Raw genomic sequence first — 11,408 nt, forward strand, 5'->3', positions numbered from 1 at the left:
ATCAGGTGCCCCATGTTGGACATAGTAGTTGCCCCATGTTGGACACATCAGGTGCCCCATGTTGGACATATCAGGTGCCCCATGTTGGACATAGTAGCTGCCCCATGTTGGACATATCAGGTGCCCCATGTTGGACAGCTAAGTACTACGACACGAGGGTAGGGCTATGTGTAAATGGAAGAAAGTTAAATACACCTTTAATACAGACCGGGTACTCGTGGGATGGCATTCTGCTTTGTCATTACCTAATAAGGCAATAGTTAATTCCACATCATCAAATGAAATATTAGTACCGAGTAACATACCGGTAAGGTCGGAATAATTTTCTAGCTTCGCTCGTGTTATATGGACACATGCCGCTCACATGATTTCTTCACTAAATCGGGTGGACACGCTGAAAGCTTCGTTTCTGGAACTTTACGCTCATATTGTTTACTGTGTCTGTTGTGACATTGTGTGAAATATTCCATTCAAACTGACATCAGCTGCAACATTGCGCTAGTTATTAGATTAATCAGATATCAATTCCGATAAGCTCGAATGTTAAAATGACATACAATAGTCAATAGATTGCTATGATTTCAAGTGCTCCTTTACCTCAACGTAGGTCGCAACTAATCACTTGACATCCAGATAAATCTATGTAGTTCTTCAAATCAAATACAAACATAGTAAAACACATTTATCTGCAAATCACCCAGTTCACACTGAAACTATAAACAATATACGAAATACTCGCAGATGGAACTGTTCATCTAGGGGAGATTACTCTGTCTAGCTTAATGCTCACAAAACTCATGTAGTTTGGTCAGGGGGAGTTGATGTATGCTGGGTATTTCTTGAGTATCTCATCCATCTAATGATATTGAATAATCCAACTGTAGGACTTCGATTTTAGTTACTTGAATGAATATTGAATAACTCTGACAAATATCTGAGATTACTAATACTGACTAACAGTGTAGACTGTGACACATATTTTCTTCAGCTTATCCATGATGTATACACGGGGCCAAATTGTGAATATGTGTCAACATGTACAATGGTGCTGTTAATAAAGAATTACTTTTATGGAGACATACAAGTAAAAACCGACGTGCAGTGATATATAGTATACAAGAATGCGAGTGAGTCTCTTTTAACTTTGACCCAGTTACATTACAGCCTGTGAGCTTCGTGTGGGAGGAATGTCCGAAATCAAGCAGCTCTCGGAGGTTAACCACTTTGGTGTTAACAACATGTAGGGTATTGAGCTGAGAAACCCGAAACAAACCCGGAGAGAAACAGGATTCGAACCCACAACCATAGGATTCTGGTGCGCTCAAGGGATGTAACTCTGAACAACGTGTTCCGTTTGACGAGTGGCCCACCGGGGCCCTCCACCTGTATGAAATGAGTGACATCGGCCGACCCAAACATGCAGCCCACCCCGACCACCCTATCATCAGACAGCCTGGAAAGTAGTGAGTGCAGTCTAATGTTTTGTTTAGGGCTGTGAAAACAATAAATGTAATTATATTGTTTTCTATTTCTGTGACCAGAGTTTTTATTTGCTTGTCACATGATAACGTAAGGACATATTTTCAAATTCATATTCATAAATAACATCACGCGTGATTGTCATGCACATGAGCGATGAGGTATGGCATTTTTAATGAAAGGAAAATAGACGCGAAGCAGAGCGTTGATTAACATTTAAATTTCAAAATACAATATAGTGCATATTTGGCACATTACTTTTCAGTTTCAATTCATATTAGTGCAGACAGCATCCGGTACACAACAGCAAAGCGCTTTAAAAAAGTTTACTCTAAGAGGGTGAAGCCCTCGTAAAATCCACCAACCCGTCACTGTGACCGTCTGAAAAACAAGCATAGAATGTGATAAACATTACGTAATAGAGAAAGCTAGCTATTTAGGGCAAACGACGATCCAATGGATGCTCTTCCACACACTCGCACATCCTGTTCAGTTGTACACTGTAGTGTCGAATTAAAAGTTTGGTCCCTAAGTATTATTTAGCCTTCATTTTGTGGTTGTGTCGAAGCTCGGATTACTCGAAGTAATGCGTAGGTACATTTAAACTCGACACAACATTAGTGACTGTATCACCAAACTGCTGTCAGTCGAAAATGAGGTTGTTTCCTTGCATGATTGTAGTTTTATCAGTGTAGTATCGAACCCGGAACCCCGACGTGACGAACCTTTGACACATATGTAGTGGAACAACGACAACCATCATCAGTACTCAGAACAAATGTGTCATACTCATAGCAAAGTACATATTACAAAACAAAAAAGACAACAACCTTTGGCACAAGTCTCCTGCGAATGTTAGAAATGAATCAAGCCTCAAAACGAAGCTCCACCAGTCTTTGTGTACAACTCTTTACCGATGTACAAGTATGCTCTGTAATATAAAAAAAACCCCAGATAGTTTGTCGCGTGCTATGCGTCATGCGCGTCCCCTCACGCGACCTGCACGAGCTCGCCAGGTGCACGGTACAGGTAAATAGTCCCTCACAAAGTCGATTGAATACATTCTATACAGCGCGGCTCTGCTTGTACTGTCAGTATCAAATAACTCACCTGAGAGAAGAAAATATTTTAATGGGGCTCTATTGAATGGAAAATGTCTTTATAGAGTTAATCATCGCCGTATCACATTGACACATGTCGCCTATAGTTGGGACAACACTGCATCCCCTTCCCTAAATACTTGTTACAGTACCCTGGTACAGTGCATCTCTACCCCGGCGCCTGTGTGAGCCTTTCACACCACCTTGCATGCCCACCGTCACATCACCCTGCTTACCCATCTGTATAGGGATGTACTGCAAGATGTGCCAATGAGTATGAATGAGGAGCTACAGATCCTATATTTATAATTTGAGGTAATAACTCATACATTCGATTCCTGTGTATTAGAATCCAATATTCGCACTGAAAATCATCCTTGGTTGCTGTTTTCAGTCAACGTCACAACATATGACGCTCCACTTTGGTGAAACTGACACCGGGGGTCATAATCGACTGGATCTGGGATTCGAACTCGTGACGAGGATCAAGACACACTTAGGGACCGTTCATAATTTATGGTGTGTGTGTGTGTGTGCGTGCGTGTGTGTGTGTGTGTGTGCGTGTGTGTGTGTGTGTGTGTGTGTGTGATGATTTTGAGGGGGAGAGTGAGTGAGATAATGATGATTTTGACATGTACTGGGGGGCACCCATTTTGTTCTGGGGAGATGGGGGTCATCAATTTTTGTACATTTTGTACATGTAATAGGGGGCATCAATTTTGTACGTATAAATATTTTACAAGTATGCTTAAAAATTATGGGGGGGATCATTGATTTTGTACATGACATGCAGAGGGGTCACTTACTTTGTACATAAATTTTAGGGGGAGGGGTCATTCACATGGTACATGCTTCTCCATAAAAATCATCATCATCATCATCATCATCATCATCATCATCATCACCCCATCGGGAGGTCACTATTCTGACCTTACTCACTGTGATCATGGCGGCCGAGAGCATGGGTCAGTGTTCATGTTCTCAACCATCGGTTTGCCTGTGCCCCAGTAGATTGTTTTACTTAGTGTAGCAATGGAAACAAAAACAAACAAAACAAAAAAGAAGCTTTTGAACGCAAAACAATGTTCACTCAATCTCTGGTGAATTATTTACGATTTCACGTTTTCTTGACGAAGACAATGAACAGAATAGGCAAATTATGTTTAATACTTGGGTCTACGATTTGATGCGATGTGCTAGCAAAATGACCTTCGCTAACAAAGAAGCGCGGAGGATGAAAATGGATAACAGAGGAAACGAATGAATCTGACGTTATCATAAATATTCCAGTGTCTGATCCGATGGTCTTATAAGTGTAAACATAAGTGAATCGTGACAGTGTCTTAGAGCAAGGGACGCCCCAGTGAGCAGCTAGGTAGGAATGCCCGGAATGCAGGTGCGTGTAGGGCCTCTCCACTTCCACACACAGCTCCCGGCGTACAATGTCCTGGGGAATTAGCACTCAGTGAATGGGGTGTCTCAAGACTATAGATAATTGGTCGATTAAAATCAATAACGGGCCAAAATAAAACAATTTGCACCTGGATGAGTGCCAGATTGTAATGCAATCCTTCTGTTGCCCGTGTCTAACATGCGGATTGCTCCATACGAGTACAAGACGACCTCATCCATTTACAGTAGGAACTTCTGCATGTACATCCGGGGACTCGTCGTTGCCCATGACACTCTCCCATGTTTCTGATGGACGTAGTCGGGCTATCCATGAAAATCCTATATTTCTCTCGTAGTCCTAGGTGTTGGTATCCCTCATATCCCATCGCTGGCCCACTCAGTGCTGATAGCCCCCAGTATGACAGTCAATGGTACCGCTGACCCACTCGGCGCTCAAATACCTCAGTATGACAGTCAATGGTACCGCTGACCCACTCAGTGCTCAAATACCTCAGTATGACAGTCAGTGGTACCGCTGACCCACTCAGTGCTCATAGACCCCAGTATGACAGTCAAGGGTACCGCTGACCCACTCAATGCTCACAGACCTCAGTATGACAGTCAGTGGTACCGCTGACCCACTCAGTGCTGACAGACCCCAGTATGACAGTCAAGGGTACCGCTAACCCACTCAATGCTCACAGACCTCAGTATGACAGTCAAAGGTACCGCTGACCCACTCAATGCTCACAGACCTCAGTATGACAGTCAAGGGTACCGCTGACCCACTCAATGCTCACAGACCTCAGTATGACAGTCAAAGGTACCTCTGACCCACTCAATACTGACAGACCCCAGTATGACAGTCAAGGGTTCTGCTGACCCAGTGTAACATTGTCAAGGGTACCGCTGACCCACTGAATGCTCATAGACCTCAGTATGAAAGTCAATGGTACCGCTGACCCGCTGAATGCTCACAGACCTCAGTATGACAGTCAAGGGTTCCGCTGACCCACTGAATGCTCACAGACCTCAATATGACAGTCAATGGTACCTCTGACCCACTCAATGCTTACAGACCACAGGATGACAGTCAAGTGTACCGCTGACCCACTCAGTGCCCACAGACCTCAGTATGACAGTCAAGGGTACCGCTGACCCACTCAATGCTCACAGACCACAGTATGACAGTCAATGGTACCGCTGACCCACTCAGTGCCCACAGACCTCAGTATGACAGTCAAGGGTACCGCTGACCCACTTAATGCTCACAGACCTCAGAATGACAGTCAATGGTACCGCTGACCCACTCAATATGACAGACCCCAGTATGACAGTTAATGGTACCTCTGACCCACTTAATGCTCACAGACCTCAGTATGACAGTCAAGGGTACCGCTAACCCACTCAATGCCCACAGACCTCAGTATGACAGTCAAGGGTACCTCTGACCCACTCAATGCCCACAGACCTCAGTATGACAGTCAAGGGTACCGCTAACCCACTCAATGCCCACAGACCTCAGTATGACAGTCAAGGGTACCTCTGTACCTCTGACCCACTGAATGTACCTCTGACCCACTAGATGCTCACAGACCTCAGTATGACAGTCAAGGGTACCTCTGACCCACTCAATGCCCACAGACCTCAGTATGACAGTCAAGGGTACCTCTGACCCACTGAATGCCCACAGACCTCAGTATGACAGTCAAGGGTACCTCTGACCCACTGAATGCTCACAGACCTCAGTATGACAGTCAAGGGTACCGCTGACCCACTCAGTGCTCACGACCTCAGTTTAACAGGTAAAACATCCCTCATTAAGTATAGACCTCAGTCTAGAAGTTTGTCTGACGTGGGTATCTACTCCTGTACTGATCATGACAGACTTCGGGTCACTTCCCTACCATTCAGTCCTTATCAACCTCGCGTCACCTGCGTGGCTGTAGAGGACGTTTTCTTGACACAGACGTCGTAGATTACCGAACAATAAACAGAATAGGCAAATTATGTCTAAATACTTGGGTCTCGATATGAGGGCCACTTAGTACTGGAATGCCGCTCTATAGGGGGTGCTGTGTTTGTTGTGTACTGATTGTCGCTGTAGACGATTTTCATCGCCCGGCCCATGGGGTAACTTGCACCGTCCAGTCGATCTCACACGACATTCAAATTCCCTTAAATCTTCTTAACGTCCACAGATACCAACAGACCAACGTGGGTCTTTTGAATATTATCGTAAATTATTTAATCAGTCAGTGATTAAGTGCACACTTCAGAAACAGGGCGATGGCATGAACGGCATGTGTGCTGAGTAATCTGGATTCTGCTGCATCATTCGGCACGTGAAAGCTCTGTGCCCCTGAAACTGTGTGGGCTAAGTTCCCATAACGCGAACGTGATTATATAAGACCTATTCCTGATCCCACAGCCTCCTCAGGAACAGCTAATTTTGTTGTCTGTTTTAAGAAACTCAATAATTATCATCCCCTCTTCAGCTCTGTCAATAATCGCCCACTTTCAGCTCGAGCAGCATATATTCGTTCCCCTTCTCAGCTCCCTTTACTTATCTCCTTTTCACTTCTAGCAGCCTCGTTCCCCTTTTCAGCTCCAACAGCCTTTCCTTATCTCCTTTTCAGCTCTAGCAGCTTATATTCGTTCCTCTTTTCAGCTCTGACACCCTTTACTTATCTCCTTTTCAGCTCGAGCAGCCTCGTTCACCTTTCAGCATTTGCAGCCTGGCTACGAAGGAGACATTTTACACCCTTAAAGGGGAAGTGCACAAGAAGAAAAATATAATCACGTTTTTGTATGTGAAGCAAAACGGAATTTTAAATTTAAATGATATGAATGTTTGAAAATAGACGCTCTTTTTTCCTATCAAAAATAGGCTAATAATGTCTAAAGACGTCATTTGTTTATCAATTGGCACCAGCGACGTCATGTTGCTAGATGCCTAAGTCGTGGAGTGTTTATTATGGAAATAGAACTCGGAGATAAATCGATAAAATAAACTAGTTACGTGTGACATCTGTACTGTTTTGACTATTAACTTACCCAATAAAAACGTTTTACGTTGAAAAAGTGCCCGACAAAGAGGTTTATTTTCGTGTCAACTTTCCCTTTAACAGCCTGCCTGTATTAAGCACTCTACCTTCTCTCCTTGAACAAGCTGTAATTGAACCAGTTGTACAACCAAACAGCATTATTCTGTAGTGAACAAGTATTTTCTCTTGGTGTCAAATGACCACCGCACTGTCATCCAGGATCGCCAAATGATTGGGTGAACTCCATCAGCCATCAATATGGACAAGTTATCAACAGCAAGGGAAGACACATCACAGATAAGTATTGGCCAGTGGAGTTCAATCGTGGAAGAAGAACCTCTAAGATGACCGAAGATCAGAATGACATTCAACTGCAACCACAGAGGAAACTGTTGATGCAATACATGGTATGACTAAGGATGGTCGACGTCTCACCACACGTCCCATAGCCGGTACAACAGACTCTCCTATATCTTGAGAACTTAAGTTTCGAAGGCTTTGGACTTCTGATCAGAAACTGTATAGAATTTACGTCGTTTTGAAGCAGACCCGGCTGACTTTGTGGCTGAATCCTATGTAAACACGGACGAGTTTAGGGTTCAAAGCTGTCAACTAGAGACTAAACAATTGCGGTACAGTCGAAACATCTCCTTCTCCGAAAGTCTCTTCTATCACCTGGCAATTTAATGGGTTAAGTTTTCTTGGATTTCAAGGAATTTTAGCTCCGACCATTAATTGCTAATAATATGCTAATCTAATCACTTCAGTTGAGTTGTGCCACCAGAAGAATGGACCTGTGAACAAATCTTTCAGATATCGCTTCCATGTGTGGCATTGCATATCCTCCGTCATCATGACATTTGTGTTCCCCACATGGGAACCATGTGTGAAGCCCATTTCTGGTGTCCCCCGCCGTGATATTGCTGGAATATTGCTAAAAGCGGCGTTAAGCCATACTCACTCATTCACTCATGCCATTTGTCATTGTTACATTGCCATCCCTCTGGAAAGCAGAACTATCTGGCAAGCCTCACGCAAATGAAGATGACATCACTCCCGTTTCAGCATGATTGCTGCTTGAATTATGTTGACAAACATTACCTACAAACCCACTCCATCATAATGAGGCTCAGATGGTTTCATAGTAAATCCAGTTGATTTACAAACAGTGTGTCATGTAACTGCATATGACAGTTGCGCTCATATAATCCTCACATAATTTAACACCCTATGGGTCGCATACATGGCAATAACAACAACAATGATGATGATGATGATGTCGCATCAATTGTTATACCCCATCAATGCATCAGTGGGCTCGATTTTTGTTCTCACTTGATCAAAGTACACCACAAGAAGAATCCGTCTTGAGATTTCGTTTGGATATTGGCAGTTGAGTTGTAGATTACAAATATAGGTCAATGATTGTACAATCTCTTTAGTGACGAGCATCCCGTCAAATTCTTTTAAAAACAACGTCGGAAAAGATGTCGTTCCGTCTACTGTTCCATAAAGTTTTAACCCTGCATGCAACTGCAGCATATGATATTGTGATCATGTGTGTCATATTACCCAGCGTTAGGGTGTTACCTTGTCTGAGCCCTGCATGTATAGACACAAGTCTCATATCCCACGGCTGTGTGTTATAGTAGCTCACACGTATCTACAGCAACGTATACCATGTGACCTGGGATCACGTGCAGCTGCACATACTGGCATAGCCTCCATACCTGAGATCACATGTTCATGTAACAGCTGCATGTGTGATACACGTAGATAAACGTTCACATTACGTATCTACGTCACCGATCTACATCACAAACGTGGAAACGTGCCCAGCCAGCATCCCTGGTATGTTACTGCCTGGATAACATATGCATTCGTAATAGGTTATTCCCAGCGATGACAATATCCGTGCGTGGGTGAATATTGTTGTATACCACAGCCTGCAACAGCCTGGTTAGATCCCGACAACCTGTACCTACAAGCCTTGAACAGGCAAACCAGAGGTTGATACCACGAGCAACAAGGCATTACGTCGCTGTAAGTCGACCACAGCCAAGACCTCATATACTGTCTCCAGGTCTCTCATTTATAAGTACATGATTTCTGACCTCCTCGAACATGTATGCTTCATTATCGGTATTGCTTCAACGTCCCTATGACGTCATGAGAAATAGATCATTTTCAGTGCACCGCTTATACGGGCGCTTCGATTGCAACACTCCATCCAATAAAGCTAATGTGTGATATATTTATATCCGATGCTGCATGTGTAAAATCTCGACTGTGGAGACAACTTACAATGTACATTAAACATGATATCCGTGCACGTGCATGAAGGTCTCTGTAAGAAGTACCACTTAACATACTTCATGCTCGTGCAATCAGCCCCATGTTTGTCACGTCTGCCATGGTGAGGTGAGGTGAGGTGAAATTGGGTTTAACGTCGTGCTTGAGAATATTTCGCTCATATGACGACGTGCATGTGTGTGTATGTGTATGTGCTGCTGTTTGTACTAGCCCAGACTAAAGCTGGTTTTATAGTGCTAGCCCACTGAGATACCATGCTGCAATGAAGCATGAATATCCCACTCAGACACATTATACTGACTCCGAGCCGACCAGTCCTTGTTGTGCCCATTAATGCCGAGCGCCAGGCAGGGACCAACAAGTATCATATTTTAACGTCTTTTGGTATGACGCGGTCGGGGATCGAACCCGCGACCTTCCACTCTCCGGGCGGACGCTTTAACCACTACACCACGGAGGCGGTCTACGTCTGTCATGGGCCGCTGGGGTAGCCTAGTGGTTAAAGCGTTCGCTTGTCACCCCGAAGATACGGATTCGATTCCCCACACGGGTACAATGTGTTGAGCCCATTTCTGGTGTCCTCCGCCGTGATATTGCTGGAATATTGCTAAAAGCGGCGTGAAACTAAACTCACTCACTCACATGTTTGTCTGACTAACGATGGGCTATTTCTGACCGATGTACACCACCATTCACTCACCCAGTAACAACATCGGGTTAACGCTCCGTGAACACATATCACCTGCAGACTATAACATATTGTACCGGTCATGGGAAGGGCATTAGCATAACTCTGTGTTTACGATCGACGCGGATCTAGGTCAGGGAGGCTTGAATGACGCCAAACGCTGACCAGCGTCGCCACAGGAATCTGGCATTTCAGGGATAAAAAAAGGTAAGCATGCATTATCGGGGAAATATTCCAGTCGTTTATTACAGAGACGTGGAATATTTCGATAACGCATACTAACGTTTTTATCCGGGAAATGTCAGCTTCCTGCGTTTAATATACAACAGATATACACCCGGCCTGGACCTCTGCACGTGAACTCGCCTGACTTACGTCCACGCATGCGCAGTATACCGTTTTAAAACTAAATGTTGTGAAATACACACTCAATGTTGGATCTAACCCTTTACCATAAGCACACCACGTGGCTATCATAACTTCAGAAACCAATTTAATCTACCATAAAAACAAACATTTAGAATGTCGTAACATGTGGGTAGTGCATGTTTTGACAATTAAAACTGCAAACTTCTCCTGAATCATGAACCTCATAACTAGACAGAATTCTGCAGAACGGATTTACAAGTAAATATTCTTGAACATATATAGGCAAAAAGGAACATTATACAGCCAATAGTTTACAGTTGATTTCTTCAAAATCATCAAGACAAAGTTAATGTATAATATATAGATTACTTCAGGAACTTAGTTACTTTTTATATAAGCGTGCGCGTGCGTGCGTGCATGCGTGTGCGTTATCGTCAAGTTTTACATTCCCAGTTACAGTATCACCCGATTTTACTCGATAAAATCGAGTGAGGTATCTCACCCTCACGTACTCGCCTAGTCTCTCGTACAGACCCTGAAGCAAATATATCCAAGAAAGCCCACACAAGTCTAGAAAATGTGGCAAGTCTAGATTTCCTCAGCTTCAGAAAATGAAGAAAGTCTAGATTTCCTCAGGGCTCCTTTTCATTATATATAATTTTTTTTACTATGAACTTTTTTCAGTAAAATATGTTCATTTCAGAGACTAGTTGTTAGTCTAGTACTCGTCGTCCAACACAGGTTATATCAACCTCACGTACTTAGCATCTGAAACAGGTATTTCACTAACAAGTACTCGGATTCTCACAAATGTATCTCACTAACACGTACTCTAAGCAGCTCACACAGGTATTTCATTTGCGTAATTGGCGTCCCAAACAGGTAGCTCACCCTCACATACACGGCGTCTCACAAAGGTATCTCACTAACACGTACTAAGCAGCTCACACAGGTATTTCATTAGCGTAATTGGCTTCCCCACACACATATGTCTCACTAACACTGACTCGGTGTCCCACA

The 11,408-nt window shown here is 43.6% G+C and overlaps 1 long non-coding RNA gene across 1 annotated transcript; it reads left to right on the forward strand.

Annotated features, from left to right (window-relative positions):
• The first annotated feature begins 452 nt into the window (after positions 1 to 452).
• On the forward strand, positions 453 to 6,756 carry LOC124290650. The gene is made up of 2 exons (XR_006901994.1): positions 453 to 1,463; positions 6,674 to 6,756. It is a non-coding gene; the product is annotated as an uncharacterized LOC124290650 (long non-coding RNA).
• Positions 6,757 to 11,408: the final 4,652 nt, after the last annotated feature.

This window comes from Haliotis rubra, unplaced genomic scaffold, assembly GCF_003918875.1.
Source record: "Haliotis rubra isolate DU_JTF1 unplaced genomic scaffold, ASM391887v1 Scf47, whole genome shotgun sequence".
Lineage (NCBI taxonomy): Eukaryota > Metazoa > Mollusca > Gastropoda > Lepetellida > Haliotidae > Haliotis > Haliotis rubra.